The sequence below is a fragment of the Mastigoproctus giganteus genome, chromosome 2 (genome assembly GCF_048544385.1).
Source record: "Mastigoproctus giganteus isolate SK-2022 chromosome 2, ASM4854438v1, whole genome shotgun sequence".
Taxonomy (NCBI): domain Eukaryota; kingdom Metazoa; phylum Arthropoda; class Arachnida; order Uropygi; family Thelyphonidae; genus Mastigoproctus; species Mastigoproctus giganteus.
The window spans coordinates 181,362,258-181,388,542 of NC_143576.1; the positions used below are offsets into that span (position 1 = coordinate 181,362,258).

The window sequence follows — 26,285 nt, forward strand, 5'->3', positions numbered from 1 at the left end:
GAACAAAAGTCACCTTATATTATGCATTAGAGGACTCCCAACTGAATTATTTAGTAAATGTATGGTCAAGAGCAAATATAACTGAAATAAGGGTTATAAGCAATTTACTAAACAGGATTCTGAAACTTTTAATGTGGACAAACTCTGGGAATGATCTGAATAAGAGAAGGTAATTTTTGTTAAAATACAAAATACTATATCCAATTCAAAAACTGAAGTTAAATTTATTCTCGAAAAGTCTTAACACCATATATGAAGAGTTGAATCTTCAAAGGAATGTTTCACAAAACTTAAGGAATCCAAAAGCAGTTGTTTTGCCTCCCCCTAGGGTACTAAATAGATTTGAAGATAGGCGTACAAAGACCATATTAAATAACTTGTTGGCAAGCGTTGATTTCAGGCTGAGGAGAGATTATTCATTCTCCAAATTAAAATTCCATTAAAGTGCCTGCTGGGCAAACCAAAGGTCGCGGGTTCGAATCCTGCCTCGGGCTTGGATCAGAGTAGAAAATGCAAAAACTTTGGGAGGTGCAATATGGCCACAGAAGCCAATGCGCCAACGACTAACAGAAAAAAAAAAAAAATATATATATATATATATTATATTTCCCGCTAGAGGGCTAAGTGTAAGCATGTCTACTGTATCAACGCTCCTAGAGTAAATTGGAAATATTTGCCATTTGCAAGTTGAAAAATTCTTTCTATTGTTGCTTATTTAGTGCAAGTGCATTATCTCAAACGTCTTGTGTTGGCTACTCCTAAGGTTTGCAAATATGAGTCAAAATATATGCAAAAAGTCGAACCTACCGCTGCACATGCAAGAAGTGGTATGTCATGGCGGCAACAATGGGTATCATTATAGATGCTCATTGAAAGAGACAACCTATAAAGAAATGGCGAAGCATAAGAAACAATATGGAGGTGCATCTTGTGCAGGAAAGAAGAGAGGGAAGAAAGAAGTGAAAATTCCTACTCAGCAGAAGAATTTCACGATTCGCTGCATCCACCAAACAAAGACTTAGAGTTAGCACAAAAGCAGGCGAACACCCTTAACATAGAAGACATACTAAGAAAGCTATCCAGCAAAATTTACTAATAATTTTCTAATTTATTAGTAAATTATTAATTTACAAAATTTACTAATTTCTCGATTTACTAATAGAAATTGTTCCAATAAAAAAGCAAATGGAGGACCTGAAGACAGAAGTGTAAGATATCAAGAAATCGATTTCGTTTGTCTCCGAATCATTTGACAAAATATATATATATATATATGATCTTTATTGTATACAAATGTGGTATATACAATAGACCCTTCACAGCAGCAATGCCAGGGGTTTTACATTGGCTGGTGGACAATAGCCTTGGGGAGATGGGCCCACATCGAAGTTCTGGCTCATCCAAAAATATTTTATTTTTGGCTCATCCAGAGCCAAAAATAAAATAGAATCAGTGTCAGATTATTTACAGGATGTATGTTTTGACAGTATTTACAATGAATTAATAAAGATATTCATATTTACATTATGTTATATCAATATTTATATTCATAAAGATATTCTTCACTTTATTTACAAAATACAACAAACCATAAGCAAACTGCAAGACTCCAACGCTGCAAACACCAAAAGAATTGTAAAATGCATTCATTTTACATTCTACTTTTCGTACCCCCCCTTCCCCCTTTTACTGTATCCCTTATGCTAAAAGAGGTGTTTTTGTTTTCTTGGGTATCCCAGTGAAAACATTACTAAGAAACACACAGGACAAACTTGACTACCAGCTCGCGTTAGCGATAAGAGTCCAAAATTCAGGAGGGCCGAGGCTTCACACGTCTGAATACCATCCGAATATTGTATCACCCCCCCCCCCCTGTTTACTGTTGTCGCTACGCAAGATAAGCAGTCGTTAGGGAGAAGTTAGTTTACCAGTCCAGAAAAATATGAGCTTTCGCTCTCTCTGGCAAATACTGGTGAGCTTATCGGTCGTGTCGAAGTGAGAATAAGGTGCCCCCACCCTCGATTGGGCTCCGAGGGGGTGGCGAAAGTTCACACGATAAGGTGCATAATACCAGGAGGACGAGAGACCGACAAGGAGTTGGAGAACGTGAGGTCAACGGGAGAACAATCAGTTTCAGAGTAGCAAAGAGTAATTGCGAGCTAAGCAGTGAAGTCTAGGTGACAAAGACAGAGGAAGATAGAAAAATGATGGAGAGACCGACCTTGAGCCCCGTAAATAGCCGATGGAGTCGGCTTAACTTCGGTAAGTTCTAATTACTCCCTACAGTTATGCATAAACTTTACTCCTCATTGAATATGATTTATTATGCTAGTATTGTTAAGTATAGAATACCCTAATACTGCTATCTTAAATAGCGCATCACTCAGATTGTCGGTTTCACAAATTAACAATAGGTAAAGTGATGTATCTTATAGCGCGGTATTTTAGTATCGACACCCACCATGTTTGTATAACCTTTATGTCATATGTCAGTTCTTGCCTGAGATGAAGTACCCACACGAAGAAAACCTATGTGAGGAGCCCATTAACTTCCAAAGATCAATAATGCTAAGAACTCTTAAATCCATGAAATCAGTTATATTAGTGTAACTAGATGATTTAGGATTTGCTTGTCATTGCCACTAGGGCAGTAGTTATTATACATGTATTCATTCTATAGTAGATTGTATTAAACTATGTTTTGTTTTAAACATATGCCTCAAGCCTATTCTCCATTCACACGAATGAGTAAGTAAAGAATTATATATAGAACTTTTTATTGCGGTGCTCAAAATTCCTGACTAAAACTGGAAAGGGTTTGAGTATTAACACAGCGCCCTGGTCGAAGCTGCAGTTCCTATTCCCTTCCATTGAATAGGATTACCGAGGGCCGAGACCATTGTCCTAATATGAAAAACCACTAGACAGTCACATGAGTATACTGGGGTTATGACAGAACAAATGATTAAGGAAGGAAAACGTCCCGCTATGCAGATATGTCATCCAGAGAAGTCTGAACGAAAATAATAATAGTAAGAAGTAATAAAACAACCCCAGTGTAACACTGGTGCCGTGACCAAGATTAAATGTTTTGCGGGATGAAAAACTGTCCACACTGAAGAACGAGTCACAAAAAGGAAACTGAGAAGAGGTATAGAATCTAAAGGGATTACTGATAAGTAGTAAGATTGTTGATTTTGTGCATTAAGAGAATAGGTAGGAGGCATTACTTCTTTGCAACAACACAGGACATCTACACTAATTAGTAAATTATTGCAATTCTTATAATTAGATTTAATAAACAAATGACTACATGCTATAACACACTCTTGTTTTAAATAAGTGATTACTAACATCATAATTTTGTTTCAGCAACAGGTAAGTCACATTATTTTGGAAGACAGGGGCCCAAAATTAGCAATTAAATTTCCCAATTCCTAGTAAATTAAAAAAATGGAGGATCAGATGCCTCAAACAACAGGAACATCATCCCCCCTACCTCAAACAAAACAGCCACCACCCACCCCAGAACCAGACAGACCGCATTCAGCAAATATTGCGGGATTTTTAAGTCTTGTGCCATTATTCTTTGGCAAAAATGATGAAGGCCCTTCAGTCCAACTGTTTTTCGAAACTTTAGAGAGTGTTGGAGAATTAGCACTCTGGGAACACAGAGAACTTTTAGCAGTCTCGAAATCTAAACTTCGCTCTTCGGCAGCGGACTTTTTAGCCCAATCCTTTGAATTACGCAGGGAAAAGAATTACAACATATTTAAGAATGCTTTTTTGGCTCAGTTCGAAAAAAGGGAACCAATTATCACCTCCCTTCAGCAGTTCGCCAGTGCTGTGCAAGCACCTTCGGAAACCATTGCGAGTTATAGCACGCGCGTGAGGAATTTGGCAAGGGCAGCTTTCAAAATTCAGGGAGAGACACCTGAAGTATTAAACATTTTAGACCAGGCAATGCTGGCCCAATTCCTTAGGGGCATATCGGGAAAAATGAGAAAAATGGTGCTCACACACAATCCTTTTAACTTTTTCACAAGCAATTGAGATTTCGAAAAGAGAGGAAATTAATGACCAGCTTACTCACACAAAAACTGTCCCTTTGCATGTTATTAATAGTCCTGTAAGGGACGAGAGTGAATGGGAGCGACAGGAAAATAATCCCAAACACATTCTTGAACCCATTCAAGATCAAATACGCGACTTACAACAATCGTGAAGTTCATTATCAGTAAATTACGCAACAATCAACAATTTAGAGACACAGATAGCCGCCCTGAGTCAGCAGATGCAAACTATGAAGGTGGGAAAATTTCCCCCTCCCCACGGTCAGGCAGCATTAGGCGCTACCTACCTCCACTTGGACAGCGCAGTAGATCCGCTAACCGACGCTAACGTGACCTTCAGACCAGAGGTCGTTGACCGCCCGGAAAGACGCTTCATTGTGCCGTACTACGGTACACAGCAGACAGCCAGAAATACAGTAAACAATCACGAACGAAGGGAAAGACGCATTTCTGATGGCCGTCCGAGCTTCTATCAACCCACTCAACTTTTCCACAGCCGCCCGTGCACGAATTATGAAACGGACATGTACACTGCATCCCCAAAAGTTAGGACGTCCTATTTTAACCACCGATATTCTAATTTTAATGAAAATCGAGATCAAGTCGCCAGTAGAATGTATTATGATGATCATAATAGGAGTAATATAGACTCTTATTCTAGGATTAGGAGAGGAACATATAGGAATGAGCATATTCAGGGGCAAACTCGACCAAAAACATTTCAAGGCAGACAAAATAATTTTACAAATACTGGAAGCTACAGGCGAGATAGGGATAGAATTTTATGACTTAAAAGGGGCTCTACACTTAGTAGGAAGGATCCGCGATGTAATAAAACTCTTTTGCCAACCCCTAACTTTAGTAAAGTTAGTAGGCCAGAAGTCAGGGGCATCAGAACACAACATGGCATTTACATTCTGGAGGATAATACTAAATTACCTGTGGTATTAGGATCTGTACAAAACATTAAAACTAGATTTCTTTTAGACACAGGTGCTAGCGTTACTTTAATGAGTGCAGATTTATTTAATAAAATTAAAAATGATACATCGTTAGATTTCAGACCTCCAGAATTAACTGTATCCGGAGTTTTGGGAAATATTGTGCCTATACACACTACAGTAACTGCTAATATTAAATTAGGTAATGCAACTTTTAGGGAGAAAGTTTTGGTAACTTCAAAAATTTTAATGGTAAATATAACATCATCCTCGGTTTGAACATATTAAGAAAGTTTTCATTCAGCCTAGACTTAGGCAAAGGGATCATACCATCAGTTCCACTAGGGATTTGCCTGAGGGAAGAGGATATTCGGCAACAATTGGTGAATTCCACACCCACAGTTGCTAAGCTTACATGTAAACATGTACTCCCAGCAAGCACAGAACGGGTGGTAACAGTATCTTGTGACCAGCTTGCTGCTCCTCCCAAACAACTAGTATTAGCAGGGCCAAATTCAAACTTAAGCTGGGATGATTTAGCAGTGAAATATTCGGTAGACCAGGTAGACGAAATTGGGAAAATATCTGTGCTCGTCGCTAATTTAACAGCGGAACCGCTGCATCTTCCAAAAGGCATGGGTATTGCGAGTCTGGAGCACCTGAATCCTCAATCAATTAACCCTAAGAGCCACGAAAGAGGCAAAAGGGAAGTTTCTCCAGTGACCATAGAGGATTTTAAGCTTGATCACCTGACTGCTGATCAAAGACACAAATTATCAGACCTGTTACGCAAATACCGGGATGTGTTCGCCAAATCACCAGCCCAACTTGGCAACTCAAAAGTTATCCAACACAGAATTAAATTGACAGACAACATTCCTGCTAGACAAAATGCTTATAGAACCCCCTTTTTACTAAAGGATGAGATTCGCAACCAGGTCCAAGAACTCCTGGAGCCAAACATCATTGAACCCAGCTGCTCTCCGTACGCCGCGCCCATCGTTCTGGTGAAGAAGCGAGGTGGGGGATACAGGTTATGTATTGACTTCAGGAAACGTAACGCCAAGACGATCTCGGACTCGTACCCGATCCCTTGCATCAGTGAGATACTTGAACTTCTGGGAGGTGAGCGCTACTTCAGCTCTCTGGACCTCGAAGCCAGATTCCACCAGATTGAAGTGCACCCTGCAGACCGCCACAAGACAGCTTTTACTACAGGGGAATCATTGCTACAATACCGACGCATGCCGTTTGGATTAAAAAACGCGCCATGTAGTTTTGTGAGACCAATGGGGCTTGTCTTGGAAAATTTACAACGAGATTCCATTTTCGCTTACTTAGATGACATAATCATAGTGTCGAAATTTTGGTCTTCACACCTCTCGAAGCTTGAGAAAGTTTTCCAGCGCCTGAGAAAATACGATCTGAAGCTGAAACCAAAGAAGTGTGAGTTCCTAAAACAGCAATTAAAATACTTAGGTCATCTCATTAATAAGGATGGTGTCCGTCCTGATCCAGCCAACGTGCCTGCCGTTCGAGAGTGTGGACAGCCGAGAACCATGAAGCAAGTGCGATCGTTTCTTGGGATGACAGGATTTTACAGAAAATTTGTCCCAGAGTACGCAGAGATAGTCAGGCCGCTAACTCAACTTACAAAAAAGAACACCCCCTTTTCCTGGAACAGTGCCGCCCAAGAGGCCTTCGACAAGCTGAAGGTCGCTTTGACCACACCACCCCTATTAATTTACCCGGACTTTTCTAAACCGTTTTTTGTGTCCTCTGACGCATCTAATTATGCAATCTCGGCTTTGCTAGAGCAATAAGTTGATGAAAATCAAAGACAGCCAATCGCTTACGCCTCCAGACTACTAAAGAAAGCAGAGACTATGTATAGTACCACAGAAAAGGAAGCTTTGGCAATAGTCTTTGCGGTATAACAGTTCAGACCATTCTTAATAGCCTCCAGCTTCACACTAATAACAGACCACCAACCATTGAGCTATCTTCTTCACTTAAAGAATCCATCCCCTAGATTAGCTCGCTGGAGCATGCTTCTACAAGAATACAATTTCAAAATCGTATGCAGGCCGGGTCGACTTCACTCAAATGCAGATTTCCTTTCAAGGCCAGTGTTAGAGGAAGAGGAAAGAAAGAAGGGGCTTAAGAAATCCAAAACTGCTGAATTCGTTGCTCCTATAGCAGCAAATCCCACTATAGAGTCACTGATCATGCCGCAACAACAAACCAGAACTTTGATTAGGAATCTCCAAAGAGAGGACCCTAATTTGCAAGGGGTTAATTGAGCAATTAGAAGGAGCACTACAGGCAACAAGTAAAATCCCAGATTCCTTCTATCTGAGTGAGGACAGGATACTGTATCACTATACTTTACCTGAACATGGAGCTACTCGCTCAGAGCCCTGTGAACAGTTAGTAGTTCCAACCAGCTTGAAAGCAGAAGTGTTGAAGTCCTGTCACGACGGTTTTCTCAGCGGAGGGCACCTTGCCCTACACAAGATGTTAGAGAAGGTTAGAAAACACTTCTTCTGGTTAGGCCTTTTTGGTGACGTCAAGAATTATGTAGAGTCTTGTCCATCGTGTATGGAGCGTAGAGCGTATAACACTAAGGCTAAAGCAGCCCTGATGAGAGTTCCTAATGAGAACTCACCTTGGGTCCGAGTGTCCGTGGACATTTTGGGACCCCTTCCAATGACTTTGAAAGGACACAAGTATCTACTGATGGCAGTAGACAACTTTACCCGTTATGCAGAAGTAATCCCACTTCATACCCAGAAGGCTGAGGAAGTGGCCACAGCTTTCATAAGCAATGTGATCTCGAGACATGGGATTCCTAAATACATCCTAACAGATCAGGGCACTAACTTTATGTCATCACTATTATGACAGGTGTGTAAAAAGCTAGATATTCATCAGCTTCATACGACCCCATTCCACCCCCAGGCCAATGCAAAGGTCGAATGCTTAAACCGCACCTTGGCAAACATCCTGTCTCATGTGGTGAACGAGTCTCAAACGGACTGGGACATCATGGCCCCACTAGCAATCGCTGCATACCATGCGGCAACTCATAGTTCCACACAGGAATCGCCAAATTTTTAATGTATGGCAGAGATTTGCTGTTGCCATCTGACTTATGGCATTCCAAAGAGAGACATTCATATGCGTCTTTGGAAAACTATGCAGAACTATTGTGTGCACGCCTTCGCAGATCCTATGAAATCGTCTCCCAACACTTGGAAGAGGTAGTGCAGAGACAAGAGGATCATAGAGCATCTGTTGCAGTAGACAAAATCATCCGTGTAGGAAGCCTTGTTTATCTTTTTACCCCTAAGATAAAAGTGGGCACTACAAAGAAATTGGCTCGTTTGAGCACAGGTCCCTACCGTGTGATCGGTCAGCCATCATTAGTGAATTATGAAATACAGCACCTGTACAACCCAAAAGATAAACAAATTGTGCACATGGACAGATTAGCATTAGCATTAGCATTAGCATTAGCATTAGTAGAGGCATTTGATGCAAGAAAGCAAGCTTATGCAGCATCAGCCAAAAAAAAAAAAAAAAAAAAAAAAAAAAGTAACATAAATAAATCAAAATAACCACTTCCACTTCACCCCTCTGTTCGTTCGAAATACCTGTCCAGCTGAGCCTTAAACTTATTTAGGCTATCAACTTCCACGACAAGGGATGGAAGTCTGTTCCACCCACCAACCACCCGCTGGCTAAAGGCAAATTTCCGCACATCTATCCTACATCTGTCTTTCCTCAATTTGAATTTATGCCCTCTCAGGTGATTTTTCTGAGCTAGAGGAAGAATCCCATCAGCATTGAGCATGCTCAAACCATTCAAGGCTTTGTACACCTCTATCAGATCACCCCGCTGGTGCCTAGTTTCCAGACACTGTAATTTGCAAAACTTAAGCCTTTCTTCGTAAGAGAACCCCTTTGTCCCATTCACCAATCTAGTTGCCCTTCTCTGTACTCGTTCCAGCAGCTCTACATCCTTCCTGAAATGAGGCCTCCAGGCCTGTATACAGTACTCTAGGTGTGGCCTGACCATTGCCTTATACAAGGGAATAATCACCTCCTTATCCCTGCTAGAAAAATTCCTATATATCATTGACAATACACCATGAGCTACTCTTGCAGCTCGTCTGCACTGCTCAGAGAACTTCATATCTGCCTGCACCACCACCCCCAGGTCCCTTTCATTCTCTACCACTGTCAGTGTAGTACCACAGAGTTGATACGTTGCTCTGGGGTTGCTGTTTCCCATATGTAGTACTTTACATTTGTCAATGTTAAACTTCATTTGCCACCTCGAAGCCCATCTGCTCAACCTTTCCAAATCCTGTTGCAGCAGCATAGTGTCAGTAGTGTCCTTGACAACCCTGCCAACCTTCGTATCGTCTGCAAACTTGGACATTAAGCCTGATATACCAGCATCAATATCATTTATAAATACAGAAAACAATAAAGGCCCCAATACTGAACCCTGAGGGACTCCACTAATAACATTAGTCCACGATGAGCAGTGTCCATTGATTACCACTCTCTGTCTTCTCCCCCTCAACCACCCCTTTATCCATAGCAGCAACTTGCCTCCAATGCCACACTGCTCCAATTTGTGCAGCAGTCTTCCATGTGCAACAGTATCAAAAGCCTTTCTAAGATCCAAGTATATAATATCAAAGTTATTCCCTGCATCCAGTTCTTTTGTGACTGCATCATAGTATCCAATCAAATTGGTCAGGCAAGACTTCCCCTTAACAAAACCATGCTGTGTCCTAGCTATAACTGAAGTCTTGTCTAGATGATCCTGCAGTGCTTCTTTCACCAGTGCCTCCATTAATTTTCCGGGAACAGAAGTTAAACTCACAGGTCTATAATTACTTGTGTCAGCCTTTGATCCCCCTTTGTGAATTGGGGTCACATTTGCACATCTCGAGTCAATGGGTACCTCCCCTGAGTCCAAGGAAGCTCTCATAATTATGGCTAAGGGTTTGCTTACCTCCTTTGCTGCCTCCTTTATTATAACTGGATAGATCCCATCCACCCCAGGTGCCTTTCTTGTGTTTATCTTCAACAATTTCTCCTCCACTTTGCTCTCAGTTATTACAAGATTCTCTAGCTTACTGCTAGAGTTGAATACACCTCTGGCATTCCCCTCGCTGAATAACTCCTCATGTGTGAATGTCGATGCAAAATATTCATTTAGTTTGTTAGCTACCCGAGCAGGGTCATCAACAGTTGACCCATCGATCTCAAGTGGACCAATCTGATTCATCCCCTTCCTTCTAGAGTTTACATAAGTAAAGAACTCTTTGCTGTTTTTCTTCGCATCCCTTGCCAAGGATCTCTCGTAATCTGCCTTCGCCTGCCTAACCTCCTTTGTAACTTGGTTACAGATCAACTTGTATCTATCATAGGCGTCCGTGTCACGTGTTAATTTGTATGTATCCCATGCATTTTTCTTCTCTGCCATATGCCTCATTAGTTCATCTGACAACCATTTAGGCCTAAACCTTGAACAATATTTCTTAGTTGGTATGTAAAGCCTAGTAGCTTCCACGATAAGTTCTTTGAATGCTTCCCATTTTGAATTTGCTGTTGGCAATATCATCAGTTGATCCCACTGTATAGAATTTAAATACTGTCTCAGTCCATTGTAGTCGCCTTTACGAAAGCAATACCCCTTCCCTTTACCCCTAATGGTAGTTACCTCTTTGAGTAACTCCCACTTCAGCACACTGTGATCACTGCCACCAAGTGGTTCATTTATCTGCAGATTCTTAATGCATGAAGAATCACTACTGATAATCAAATCAAGAGTATTACTCCCTCTAGTTGCCTCCCGAACATGCTGATGTAGAAAACAATCATCCAATAAATCCACAAAAGCCTTGCTACTGTGTGAGTGACCAGCCCCCAAATTCCAGTCAATATCTGGGAAATTAAAATCCCCCATTATAAGACTCTCTGATTTACTGGCCCACTCTATTTCTCCGAACAGTTTCTTATTATACTCATCAGAGTCATTAGGCCTATAGCACACTCCTACTCTCAATTTTGATCTCCCAATGCTTATGTCACACCAAACTGACTCGACACTGCACTGTCCAGCGATGTCCACTGGCTTCACTTCCTTGGATTTTATGTGTTTTTTAACTAATAGCATAACCCCTCCTCCCTTCCTATCCTGTCTATCCTTTCTGTAGACATTGTACTCCCCAAATTCCAGTTCTGCATTTCTTATATCTGTGTGACACCACGTCTCTGAAATCCCCACAATATCTGCCTTTGATGTTTTGAGCAACACCTCAAATTCATCAAATTTATTTACTAAACTCCTAGCATTGGTGTACACACAAGTATACATGCACCTGTTCTTTTTCTTAGCTACCCTAACACAACCCATGTGTTTACTTGTACCCCAATGATTCCCAGCAGTCTCTGAAATATCCTGCATCTTATTTTCCAGGCTGCGGCTCATTCCAATAGAAGCAGTGCAAGAATCACTTTCACCTCTGCCAGTGGCTACTGTTAATCTATTAGTCCTTGTATCCCCCCAATCTAGCAGTTTTCCGACCCACCTAACATTGCCTCGATAGCATCAGCAAACATTCTTGCACCCTTTCTATTTAAGTGTATCCCATCCCTGTAGAAGCAGTCTCTCCTGTTAACAAGTACAGACCAGGCTGAAAAAAATTCTACCCCTTGAGCCCTGCACAATCTTTCCAGGGCCGAATTGATTGACAGGGCTCTCATCATATACTCCCTCCTATCGTGTCTGGGCAGAATTGCAGACACTTTCAATTTCAACCCTAATTCACGGCTTTTTTTCATCAGTGACCTGTACTTGTCAAGTAATTCCGCCGGTCTCCTACTCTTAATGTCATTAGTGCCAACGTGTACAACTATGTCACCTTTTGTGCCCTTAAAAGATGATATCCGCTCTACAACGTCATCAACTTTTGCCCCTGGCAGACATACCCTGGTCCTATTCCACCTATCCTTTTTACAAAGCATGTTTCCCGTTTCCCTGACAATAGAGTCACCAACAACTACTAGTTCCTTTGGGACCAGCGCATTCTGCCTTGGGGGTTGCCGCTGTGTTCCGCGATGACCAAGTGCAAGCTCTGGCATTGGTGTGGGCAGCTGAGAGCTTGATGGGCCCCTCACTTGTAATCCTTCGAGGGCATCCACCCTATCCTTCAAGCTCTCATATAGGCCCATAACAACGCTGAGTTGTCGCCTTATCTCCTTACACTCCTTGCATCGCACACACACAAAGATTGACGAAGGTTATTCACAGGAAAGTGTTTCCCGAACTGAGAGTAGAGGAGTCAGAGGAATCAGAAGATAGCAATTCACCAGACCAAACAAGCACTACATCAGTGCCCAAAAAGACATGGATCTTTGATGAACCTTTAGTGGAGGATTGTGATCTTATCCCACCTATAATTCCCCGACCAACAAGGACCAAACCGACAAGCTTACCCATATCAATCCCATTGTCATCCCTCCCACAAAGAAATCAGGAGGGCCAACCAAGGACAGATCAGTTAGTAAGACCAGAAGGAGCTGTGCAAGCACCTACTCAGACCCACGGATATAATTTACATAGTCGCGACCGAGTAACTCATGCCCCACCAGAGGAAATTGTGGTGTCCCAGTCGCAAGTAGAGGAACTAGTGCCAGAGACAGCTTCAGTGGAAAGAGCAGATACAGTGGTTGATACTTCCAGCAATGTAGCTGAAGCAGAAAGAGATGTCACCCCAGATCAGAGTAACAACACTCAAGCAAACACAAGCCAAAGCAAGCCACCAGATAGGATAGAAAGAGCAGTTCAGTGGATATTGGGTCCACATCTTGCTGAGAGATACCTTCGACCAAGCGATGGCAGTAGTTCTGATCTGGCAGGTATTTTGAGAGATGCCTGGAGAGACTAAAGTGAGGATAGTTAAGTGTATCGATTTCAAGGAGAAACAAGCCATAATTACAGTTACTAGCAAAGTGAATGCTTTGGCAAGACAGTTGCGTACACCGAACGACCAGTTTCAGAACCAGTACCAGTAAATTCAAAAAAAATATATAATAATAAGATTGGTGACAGAAAGTGGAAGCGGGAAAAAGGATTGAGAAGTGTAAATGGCACAGGTGGAAACACAGAAGAGAGAAGATATGAAAAAAAAAAAAGAGAAAAAAAAAAAAAAAATCTTTTTAGCATTCTTGTAAGGCATTCAATGTACAAAAGGTTCGATTCCGAATCTGTATCTAATAGCTAAATTGGAGGAGGAAGGGATATACACATGTATACACATCCCCTGCATAATAATGCATGAGATGAAAGGGACAGAGAATACTGAGAACTAGAGTAGCAGATGTGAAGAGCAGGCATGAGTCTTTTTTTTTTTAGGAGAGAGTGAAGAATGATTGGGAATTTAATTTGCATTTCTGCTTAAACTGTGGTAGGACCATTGAGAAAAGGTTTCTTTTTAATTTGCATATCATTTTACGAGTACCAAAAAAAATTTATGACATCAAGTGATCAAGATTTTAGACAAGAAGATCATCTTCCTGTACTAATGTGAAAAAAAATAAAAACTTTTGTGTTATTTCAAGAGAAAGAGAGAGGGGATAAGCGAAGTTATGATAAGCAAAGGATCAAAGTACATGACTGACCACAGAGGTGAAGAAATTGATCAGTTTCGTGGGATTCTGGCAGTATGTTTTATCACCAGCCGGATAAATGGTTGGCTAAACAAGTACAGGTTACGAAATGGCACAGGTAGGAAAATAGAGAATTAATTCATTTTATCTTTATAAATCTCACGCAGAAGCACGAATCACTTTAATGAATCTTGAAAAAAAAAAAAAAAACAGTGATTTAGTACCAGAATTCTATAATCATTGAGCTAATATCATTAAAGGAAATACTTTTCACACAAATATATCTGGAGTTTATAAAATAATGCAGAGAGGAAGGATGCATTTAGTCTAGGGCATGGCCAGTAAGCCCCTAGTCCCTTTGTGTTTTCTCTCTCTGACTGCATAGCAAAAATTTAAGTTCAAGCAAATGGATTCAAAAAAAAAAAATCATATTTGGTCTTTTCTTTTGGGGACAAGGTGAAGCAATTGTCCTGGGAACGGCTAGTTCCACCCAGTTACTAGTTGTTTTTATCATTTTCCAGAAGAGAAAAAAAAAATGTAAGTGAATAGGAGGTAACTTCTGAACTTCAAGATCTAGACTTGGGGTCCATCTTCTTGTACTACATATCTATATAAATAATATTAAAAAAAAAAAAAAAAAAAAAAAACTTCACTGTGGAAAGAAATCCTCAAAACAATATTAATCAGAATTCTAATTCCATCAATAATTTCTTTTGAATAAAGTTTACCTACTAATGAGAACTTCATCATTTATAAAAGTAGGGTAGTGAGTGATATTGCATTAATGTAAGAAGGACAATATAGAACAATCACACAGATAATATCGACTATAATGAAAAAAAAAAAAAAACAGAAACGAGATTGCTGAAGTAGTGTACTCATGTTCGTGCCTTCAAAAAATCCAGGCTGCTGATAAATAGAACATTGTGCTAATCAGGAAAGTCAGGGGCTATTTTCAAAATAAGAGAATGATTTCTAAAGTTTTTTTTTTTCTGATGAGGATCTTATTATTTTTCCATGCATGGCATGTTTGATTTTGCGAATGAATTGAGTGATTTGTCTTCGGAAAGGTATGCAAGGAAATCAAGAAAGTGACATTTGAGGTGTGAGTGAGAACAGGAAGGATGAATGAAAGGTGTAAATGTGGAGAGTGTGTGTGTGTGTGAGACACCAGAATACTCCCTCACCCATGATTCGAAAGTATAAGGAGAGAAAGATGTGTAAGTGGAGCGAATCTTTAGTATAGAAGAGAGGAATGGAAGGAAAGCAGGAATAAAAGTATTTCTTCACTAACTAGTTTTTATTTAATCGCCCCCCTGCTCTTAGTCACGATGGTGGCGTTTCACAAGTCTATACTATGCCTCATCGCTAGAACGCTGACCTGCCTCCTAGCACCGTTACGTTGGATACAGAGTGCGACCCCCACAAAAATGGAGATCCCAGTGCCTAATCAACCCATAAATCCTTGTCAGGAGTCCTCCAGAGCTGAGCTGATTCTAACCCCACAGCAGCTCGCCCAGCGAGAGCGGAAACAAAAGGAAGTAAGGCGGACTCAACCCATGAGGAGGAAACACAAGGCAGCTCTAGAAATTCGTTTTCCCTGCCACTATGAAAACCATGGCATGGAAAGCTTCCTAAATTGGAAAGGTGAGGTGCAGGTTTCAAAACGTAGACTTGGGATGGTGGATCGCTTTTTCCACCCAACCTGGAGCACACCTGCCCTTCCCCCGGCCACCAACGACACACCCCCTTGGATCACTTCCTCCTTTCTCGAAGTGGATCGTCATTGATTTTCTCTTTGCCAGGAACCAAGAAAGTGCGCTCAAAGTAGAGGAGATTGCCCTAGTAAGTTGGGACCATCAGTATATTGCATCAACCCCAAAGGCAGGAGCGTTTGCATCTCGGCGTCTCGGATCATGGTTAAGCATCCTTACGAAGCCATACCAAACAGTCATAGCTATAGGAGAAAGAAAGGCACAAAGCCTGGAAAAAGTCCTTCCCTTCAGGACTGTGGTGGATGCTAAAGTCTTCTCCTGTCCCGATCCAGAACTCTTGCCTGATGCAAGAGACAATCCCTTTCATTGTCCCTGGAACCACTCGGCGGACCACTGTGCAGTCCGTACAGTGAACCTTTGCACCCAGTGGCTGGAATTCATCGGTCTAGTAAAGGCAAGAAAAGCTCTTCCTCAGAACTGAATAGTGAAAGTGGTTTACCACCAGGCCATGTGTTAACAGCCAAGAAAGACAAGGCCAAACGTAAGGAGAAAACATGAAGCGTGAAGGCAGAAGAGTTGTAATTTCATCCATTTCTGTGTAAGGATATTGCTAAGGTCTACAATATTCAAAAAAAAAAAAAAAAAAAAAATTTTACATATATATATATATATATTATAGACCTAACTTTAATATTTTTGTCGGCTTTACATATATGATATTTCTTTTACGGATGTTTCAGTGATCCATTTTAGTTATTAGTTCATGTCGATGTTATTGTGATGTTTAGTTACATGTATACAATTATAATGTACTTGCTTAATTAACTTCAGATGCTTTGTGTCCATGACCTGAGGACAGTTACTAATTGTATGATTGTTTATGTTTTATGTCGTGTCTGTGAGCCAAGTGAGGACTATGAACAGAAGCAGTGCCCAGAACATTCCTTGGAGGGATAAGCTCCCTTAGTGTGTCTCCAGCCTGCCGAAGAAAGACTTCGCCGAATCAGGAACTACGGAAGAACTTTTCTTTTACCGCCTGACAGCCTCAGCTTGAAATCCAGATCCATTTCCTGTTGTGCTTCGAAGTGCTCACTCATTCTCTAACTATAGAATGTCAACCAGAAGTAGTACAAACTTCTGTTTTGAAAGAAGAAAGAAAGAAAAAAAAACAATCTCTCAATAGACGAGTGCAGACAATGGCCTCCGTGTGGAGAGAAATTAACGTGGGAAGTGTAAATTCATCACGAACCAAGTGTTGTACCTTTGTTTTATGTATCTTATATGTCTTTTTATTATATCCATAGAATATGTTAGTGAATTAATTTCTTTTATATGTTGTAAGAGGAGTAACGTTCATGTTTATCCCCCCCCCCGACCAAACGGTCAAAAACCCCGTAGGAGGGTCGAGAATGTCAGTCTTAGTTGTGTACCAAGACTGAGATTCTCAATGGCAGTAATGACGGGTGTAAAATGCATTCATTTTACATTCTACTTTTCGTACCCCCCCGCCCCCTTTTACTGTATCCCTTATGCTAAAAGAGGTGTTTTTGTTTTCTTGGGTATCCCAGTGAAAACATTACTCAGAAACACACAGGACAAACTTGACTACCAGCTCGCGTTAGCGATAAGAGTCCAAAATTCAGGAGGGCCGAGGCTTCACACGTCTGAATACCATCCGAATATTGTATCACCCCCCCCCCCCTGTTTACTGTTGTCGCTACGCAAGATAAGCAGTCGTTAGGGAGAAGTTAGTTTACCAGTCCAGAAAAATATGAGCTTTCGCTCTCTCTGGCAAATACTGGTGAGCTTATCGGTCGTGTCGAAGTGAGAATAAGGTGCCCCCACCCTCGATCGGGCTCCGAGGGGGTGGCGAAAGTTCACGCGATAAGGTGCATAATACCAGGAGGATGAGAGACCGACGAGGAGTTGGAGAACGTGAGGTCAACGGGAGAACAAGCAGTTTCAGAGTTATGTTGTTATGTTGTTATGTTATTTGGTTTTTAGGAGCATTAGCAACTAAGGCCATATTGCTCCGGGATATGCGGTGGTCATTCCCTGACCTTTCCACATCCTCCGTATTTGGTGGTGACGGGCTCTAACCCCGGTTTAATCAAGAAGCGTGTGCTACGCACTGCTGCTCCTTCCCACCTGGCTACGGAGGCGCCCAGTTTCAGAGTAGCAAAGAGTAATTGCGAGCTAAGCAGTGAAGTCTAGGTGACAAAGATAGAGGAAGATAGAAAAATGATGGAGAGACCGACCTCGAGCCCCGTAAATAGCCGAAGGAGTCGGCTTAACTTCGGTAAGTTCTAATTACTCCCTACAGTTATGCATAAACTTTACTCCTCATTGAATATGATTTATTATGCTAGTATTGTTAAGTATAGAATACCCTAATACTGCTATCTTAAATAGCGCATCACTCAGATTGTCGGTTTCACAAATTAACAATAGGCAAAGTGATGTATCTTATAGCGCGGTATTTTAGTATCGACACCCACCATGTTTGTATAACCTTTATGTCATATGTCAGTTCTTGCCTGAGATGAAGTACCCACACGAAGAAAACCTATGTGAGGAGCCCATTAACTTCCAAAGATCAATAATGCTAAGAACTCTTAAATCCATGAAATCAGTTATATTAGTGTAACTAGATGATTTAGGATTTGCTTGTCATTGCCACTAGGGCAGTAGTTATTATACATGTATTCATTCTATAGTAGATTGTATTAAACTATGTTTTCTTTTAAACATATGCCTCAAGCCTATTCTCCATTCACACGAATGAGTAAGTAAAGAATTATATATAGAACTTTTTATTGCGGTGCTCAAAATTCCTGACTAAAACTGGAAAGGGATTGAGTATTAACACAGCGCCCTGGTCGAAGCTGCAGTTCCTATTCCCTTACGTTGAATAGGATTACCGAGGGCCGAGACCATTGTCCTAATATGAAAAACCACTAGACAGTCACATGAGTATACTGGGGTTATGACAGAACAAATGATTAAGGAAGGAAAACGTCCCGCTATGCAGATATGTCATCCAGAGAAGTCCGAACGAAAATAATAATAGTAAGAAGTAATAAAACAACCCCAGTGTAACAGAATTGTGGATCTGGAAGATTCATTCAAGCAAAATAAGGAAAATTCTAACTTAATGAACTTAATGATTGACTCGATGGAACAACAGATGTTACCAAACAACGTAGAAATAGTAGGATTAACAGGATTAGCAGGCCAAGTTAGCTTGTTATACAGCAGCTAGGACTTACATTGAAGCTACAGCACAATGAAGAAGTTGAACACTATTACATATCCAACAATAAGAAATGAAACGACAAGCCTACACTAATTGTCAAATTTTCAAATGATGTGGTAAAGGAGGAATGGATGAGAAAGGCAAAGGAGATACGACTGACAGCAAATGATGTATATCAGAACAATAGCAATATTCCAATCTACATAAATGACCACCTAATAACTTAACTCAAGCAATTGTTTTGGGAAAGAAAGCAATTAGTAAAAACTCACAGTTACAAATTTTTATGGTTGAAACATAGAAGGATCTATGTGAAGAAGAATGAATCTTCAAGAGCCATTAGAATTCGGAGTTCAAAGGATCTGCAGTATATAAAATAGACTGTTTAATTGTGAATAATTGTAATTTTCTGAAATCTAGACCTAAGGTAAAATTAAGACATCAGGTATGCTTTTTTGAGGAATCACAGACATTCAGTTCAACTTTACATTTTAAAATAATCCTAGTATTCAAACGCTTATAATTGATAAAAATCAGTTCTTTATGGTATCTGTTCTCTGAACATCAGATCATTAAGAAAAAATTGGTTTAACGTCTTACAATATATTAATGCAATGAAAGAATATATTTCATGTATAGTCTTAACAGAGGTTAACATAAAAAGTTATGAAATTTCAAATTATAACATACAAGGTCTATATTTTGAGAGATTTGAGAAGGGGTGGAGGAATAATAATATACTATAGAACATACTTTAAGGCAATACAGGTCAAGCACTTAACTCAGTCTTGTGAAAACTGCTGTGTCAAATTATCGGAAGATAATCCAGAAAACACATTCATGATTTGTGCGTTTTATAGGCCACCATCAGATTCAATAAACAGCTTCCTAATAGAATTAGAAAACATAATTTTGCAATGGGATGACATACAGACTGAAAAGACCATACTAGTAGGAGATTTCAATACCAATTTACTAACAGATGAAATGGATAATAATGTGCTTCTCAGATACTCTGCTATCTTAAACAACTGTGGATTTGAACATACCATATTTGGAATAACTAGGCAACAAAGGATGGAGGGAGATAGAACAGTAAGCTGTTGTTTAGATCACTTTATAACAAACATCAAGTTAAAGTATGCTAATTCATACATACTCTTAAATCAACTTTCAGATCACAGAACATGTATACTAATAGCAGATATGTATTCAAAACAACACCCATGTGAAGAAAAAAATTATTTATCAACAGGGAAACTGAAACAGAATATAGAAAACTTGTTAATACGTGAGCAAGCATCATACACAACAAATGTAAATGCCTTTTCAAATAAGATAATAAAAATGATAAAGAATTCGAGGTTTAATATCGAGAGAAAAGTAAACCATTCAGTCTGCAACATAAACACTAGGAGTAGCAGAATCAAGCAATTAGTAATCCAAGAAACTTTGGATGACTAACGAAATAGAAGAATTAATGGTACAAAGGGATAAATATTTCAGGTATTATAGAAATTGTCCATCAAAGATAGAACACTATCACAATTATAAAACACTCAGAAATAAATTGACAGCTATGATACAAAAACAAAAAAAAACACTTATTACAATCAACCTTTTATGGATAAGCAGATAACTCAAAAAGGAAAAATGGAACATTATAAATAACCTGCTAAGTACAAGGAAGAAACAAACAAGGGAAAACCAAATTAAAACATTATTAGAACAGATAGATAGTACAAACAAACAATATGAGGCTGCAAATAGGTTTGCCAAGGCTGTATTAGATCTGAACAGATATAATTTACATTATTGCCAAGCTTCCTTTACTAAACAAGATAATTTTCCTCAGAGAGTAAACTCTTGTGTAGTCTTAACTCCACAATATACTGAGATTCTTAAGATAATAGAACAGTTAAAGAACAAGAACTCTTACGGACTGGACAGTATTACAGTAACAGAAGTAAAAAGAAACAAAGAGCAGTTCTCTGTTCTCTTGGTGGAGCTTATAGCACGGATGTTAAGAGTCGGGAAGCAATCCTACAAATTTACATTCTTTTAAGATAATTCCTATATATAAAAAGGGACAACCAGATGACTTTTGCTATTACAGACCAATAACAATACAGTCAATTATTAATAAGATAATAGAAAATTGTATATTTTCCGATATAAGCAAATAGTTACATCAATATGGGTGTTAAACAACTCTCTATTTTCATATCAGAAGGGCAAGAGAACCCAGACATTATTAGAGAAATTAGTAGACTCTTTTAACTTACATTTAAACAGCAATAACTTCCTAATGATTTTATTTATAGATTTGACCAAAGCATGTGACTTAATTGATATCCCAATATTGCAACAGAAATTAGAGAAATATGCTATTAGGAGAAGAATCAATCAATTCTTAGCAAGTTATTTAACCAAAAGAAAAATAACAATCGAAATAGAAAATACAAAGGGAAAATCATATAATGTAAAGAGAGGAGTACCTCAGGGCACTCATGCTGGGCCAATCGTGTTCAACATCTTTATAAATGACATATTCGAAGTAATAAAGAACTCCTTTATAAAAATTGATGCACATGATATAATCTTATATGCAATTGAAAACAATCTGACAAAAATGGCAAAAGATTTGCAGCAGAATTAGCACTCAGCTTTGAAAAGACAAATTTTTGGTAATTAGACCTCTTGATCAAAACTTGGATTTCATTCCTCTATTAAATTACATAAACATGAATGCCTACATGATCAGAATTTCCAGAATTGCAAATGTCTAACTGTGGAAGACGTCTCAAATCATTGTTACCTTGGGTTATGGATTGACTACAGTCTAAGTTGGGCAATGCATGTAACAAATCTGTACAGAAAAATGAGATTTTATGTGTACTTTGTTTACTACATTAAGAATAAGTTAAATCTTAGAACAAAAGTTACATTATATTATGCATTAGTGGACTCCCAACTCAATTATTTAGTACATGTGTGGGCACGAGCGAGCAAATATAACTGAAATAAGGGTAATAAACAACTTAATTCACAGGATTTTGAAACATTTAATGGGGACAAACTCTTGGAATGACCTGAATAAGAGAAAGCAATTTTTGTTAAAATACAAAATACTGAATCAGTTGAAAAACTGAAGTTAAATTTATTCTTTAAAAATTTTAGCACTATTTATGAAGAATCAAATCTGCAAAGGAATGTCACACATAATTTAAGGAACCCAAAAGCAATTACTTTGCCTCATCCTAGGGTACTAAATAGATTTGGAGATAGGCACACAATGAATATAATAAACAACTTGCTGGCTAGTGTTCATTTCAGGTTCAGGAGAAGTTATCCCATCTCCAAATTAAAATTTCTAATAAGAAAATTCTTGATACTCAATGATAAAGTGGATTAAAATTGCGATACAGATAAATTACTATCTCTGTTTACACTGTGGAATGTATTATGCGTAGTGACATCATTGTCTTTTCTGGTAGTAAAAGAATTTGTATAAAAAACTTTTGTAAATGAAGAATTTCAACTTGTTGTCAAGAAATTCACTTTTTTTAACAAGTTCATTTAATGTAAACATATTCTCTTGATAAATAATTGTGGTGTATTGCATTGTATTGTATTAATATTGTTATTATATAGAGAATAGAGGATTTAAAATCAATCATAAAATTTCCTATCATGTCTCAGAGTTAAGATATAGCCAGAAAACTGGATTTTGTACAAATATATCATTACTGTTTGAAATACAATTTTTAAACTTATTAACGTTTGGTTGGTTCTGTTTATTGGGCTAAAATTTAAGCAAGTACAACATTACTGTTCTTGCAATATATAGTATTTTTTTTTCACTTAGATGAACTTTTCCACAGAAGTCTGTATTTTTATTACACCATTCAACTGTTCCATTTATAGTTTATGATAAACTACGCTATAAGAATTCCCCTTCTGTTCAAATTTCCCAATTGATTTTACTGTTTTTAGGTTAATGCCTTGATAAAATGGAGAAGACAAAGCAAAGAACTTGCTTCAATCACTCAGACAACGTCTGCTATATTTGTGGACACTTAACCACAAAAACTCAGAGGAAGAAAATATACAATGTCACAAAAGTTGCATATCCATTGTACTTCGGCTGCAAGGTCGGTGACCAAGAAAATAATCGGCACCATATACCTGTTGGATTAATTTACGACGAACATAATGCTGTGGTTATAAGGAAAGCTGAGAGCACTTTTTGCTGTCCCTATGGTGTGGCGCGAGCCCAAGAATCATTTCGACGACTGCTATTTCAAATGCATGACAAAAATAAAAGGTATTTCCAAAACGGCAAGGACTGCCCAAATAACCTGATATCCCATCAGCAATTAGGCCAGTGCCACACGGTAAAGAACTGCCAGTACCTTTGCCACCAAAATCTTCAGTGATTGGAAGTAGTGATGAATGTACAGAACACACCCTTTGTAAGACTCTCTATTATCCGTAGCCAAACGACAAATTGTGCCTACCCGCACGAGACTGTCGAACATTCCCTGCACGTACTAGTTAAAAAAACCTTACAATAGTAGCCGGGCCCTCCCACGGTCTCTTAGGCCTCCTCCATCATGGCGAACCTGGCAGTACGGTAGTTTCCCCACTATCTGTTATTATGTGAAACTTCCCTTAACAGATACCTGCGTAAAAGGAACTCTTCTTCTTGTGGACTGACAGACTTGGGTCCCAGCCAGAAATGCCTGGCTTGTAGCCGTGAAGGGTATTGTGTACCGCATGTGCGTTATGTATACAATAAAGAGTTCTTCTTCTTCTTCTAAATATTATACTCTGTTTTAACTTAAGTTGACACGACTGAGAAAGATGCTAAGTCTCCTCGCAAAAGAAATGGCATAATGTATTAATACGCCTACTTCCATCTACACCATATCACCATATGTTTTTTTTCCAATAAAACAAAAATATAAATTTAAAAATATGTATCAATATTTTTAACTGATTCATTTATTCATATTTATGTATGCATTCGTAATATTTTGCCTAACACTACTCTGAAGCCGACCAGGCTAGCCAGGTGGGTAAAGCGCCTGCCTAGCAACCCAAAGGTCGCGGGTTCGAATCCCGCCTCGGGCTTGGATCAAAGTACTGCAAAAAACCTTGGGAGGTGCATTATGGCCACAGAAGCTGATGCGCCAACAACTACAAAGAAAAAAAAACTACTTTGGAACGGTTTCCAAAGTTTATTTCTGTGAAACAGAGATTTTTTAGATTCCAATGTTGGCTGTAAACCTTCACATGTTGTCATCCATATTAAAAAATGCTCTGTCTCGGACACAAAGAAAAAACAATCGGTCACCAGAGTTTACAACGGAGCGAAATATGGTAACAGGATGGCAGAAAAAGTATGCCTACTGAACCACATGCTGCTGGAGTTTCAAAACAGGGGTGCCGTTACCACCAAAGGAGAGATCACCCGCAAGTTTTTTTTCCCCACACAGAGTATACCCGAAATCACCATCATGGTTCTTCCCTGGACTTCATACAACGTAATTAATAACAGGGCATGGCCCCTTCAATGCTAAACTCTCTGGCTTCAGACTCACAGAAAACCCACATTGTACTTGTGAAGAGATAGAAGACTGGAACCATCTTATGTTTGACTGTCCCATCTACGAAGACTTAAGATGTATTCTGATTACAAAAGTGAGATATCTTCCAAGAGGTCAAGAATTTCTCCTCCTTGAAACGGAAGAAGAGTATAAAGCACTATCACGATTCGCCCAGGATTTCTTCGCGAGAAGAAGAGCGCAAATTGCCATGCACTGAGGAAAGGAGAAAATGCCACCCGACTATGGCCAAAGACAAAACATATCACCAACCAGGACTTCTCCTCCTTGAAACGGAAAACGATTATAACCGAAAACTTGATGACAGTTGGAAGCGCAACTTCAACAAACTGAATTGCAAGGACGGGACTTGTCCCAGGAATGACCCACAACTCTAGAAGTTAATGTGTCTTTAGAAGAACTAGAACTTAAATAGAAGACCTACCATGGACTTGACTCTACCTCTACTAGACTTGACCATGGACTGACTCTACTACACTTGACCTCATTGCAGCTCTGCTGCCAACGCCACAGCAGATCCTGTACCGTTCCACGGTACTTTCCTTCCACTTCCCTGGGGAGGGAAGGAGATGGTTTCACTCTCTCTTCCCCTCCTCGCCCTCCTTTTCCTCCTGGTGGGATATGGGCCTTCCCCACTGACCACAGGGGTCACCTCCTCTATCGACCCCTTATTTCCTATTTCCTCTCCGCAGCCTCCAGTCTCTCCCCTACTCTGTTCAATTTCAGAGTATACCACCCACACAGTCTAAATTTAAATTTAAAATTTTTACCTAGAGTCGCCTCACCTATTGACTCCATATTTCTGACTTCCCCCCTGTCTTCAGTCTCCTCCTCTACTCGGCCTAAACACCAGTGAACGTCGCAAACAATGTAAAAATTTTAAAAAATTGTCAAAATTCCAACTGCATACAAAAACTCCTCTCGGCCTGACGTTTCAGCGACTACTTCCCAAAACTATTAAATTATTATTTTTTTTTTTTAGTCCCTAGCTCTGAAATCTCAGGAAATTAGGTGGCAGAACCTGCCAGAGTAAAAACATAAAATTACTTGGTACCAGGTCTGTTTCCAGGAGGCATAATATGGACACCCCAGGGGTCTAGCGTCTAAATGGCCAGATAAACAACGATACACAACATTAAACTTACAAAATCCATACACTTTTAAATCTCTGGCCTTCCCAGTGAACTGGAAAACATACAATGAAAGTAACGCCGAGAAGGGGGAAACCCCTGGTGCCGTTAAACAAGAATACACTATACTCTACCAGACTAATATAAACTAGCCATATACTAACACTAACAATATATCAGAGCAATATACACTAACAGTACAATACCAGAGAAACTCGCAACTATAAATCAGTCTAAAAAACTCAATTTCGACTTATCTTTAGCGAAAATGTAGCATTAGGAAACCGAGTAATTTTTCAAATAGGCGAAAGCATCAGTTTAATTATAAAACATAATAATTTTAAGGATAAAAATGTATTTGCTACTCACAAATATTTGCAAACGAATAAACTATTTTTTTTTTTTTAAAGAAGGGAATTGCAACTTACGTGTTAGCCTTTCTCTGTAAGCTAATAGACTTTCAGAAAATCGAGACTTATAAGCTAGGGAAAAGCTACAGAACTTACTTTCCTATACTGCGGTTCATTCTAGGAACATGCAGGAAAGGACACAATATATAAAGCATCACTTTATGTAAATCTTTCATATCAAAATGACACACCCGTTTGTGAAATTTATTCTGAATATTCAGAACAGACTGATCAGATCAGATTGCTTCCGGTGTGAGAAATAAACAGAACACATTCTGAATACGAAAATATCTCTATGAACGTCATATACACGTTTAGAAATTATAATTCGTCGTTTACCGAAACGATATTACAAAACGAATGTTTTTAACTTGGACCATTTCTGAATGCATGATATCTGCATTCATTTCATAAATATTCAGTGCTTTAAAGGCCG

At 39.3% G+C, this 26,285-nt stretch overlaps 1 protein-coding gene across 1 annotated transcript in view; it reads right to left on the minus strand.

The window, feature by feature from the left end:
* LOC150089807 (uncharacterized) overlaps nucleotides 1–25,960 on the minus strand; it is a 50,559-nt gene extending 24,599 nt beyond the window's left edge. Inside the window, exon 1 of the mRNA XM_090368827.1 lies at nucleotides 25,868–25,960. The gene's annotated coding sequence lies outside the window, so the exon portion shown is untranslated. The remainder of the gene's footprint in view (nucleotides 1–25,867) is intronic.
* Nucleotides 25,961–26,285: the final 325 nt, after the last annotated feature.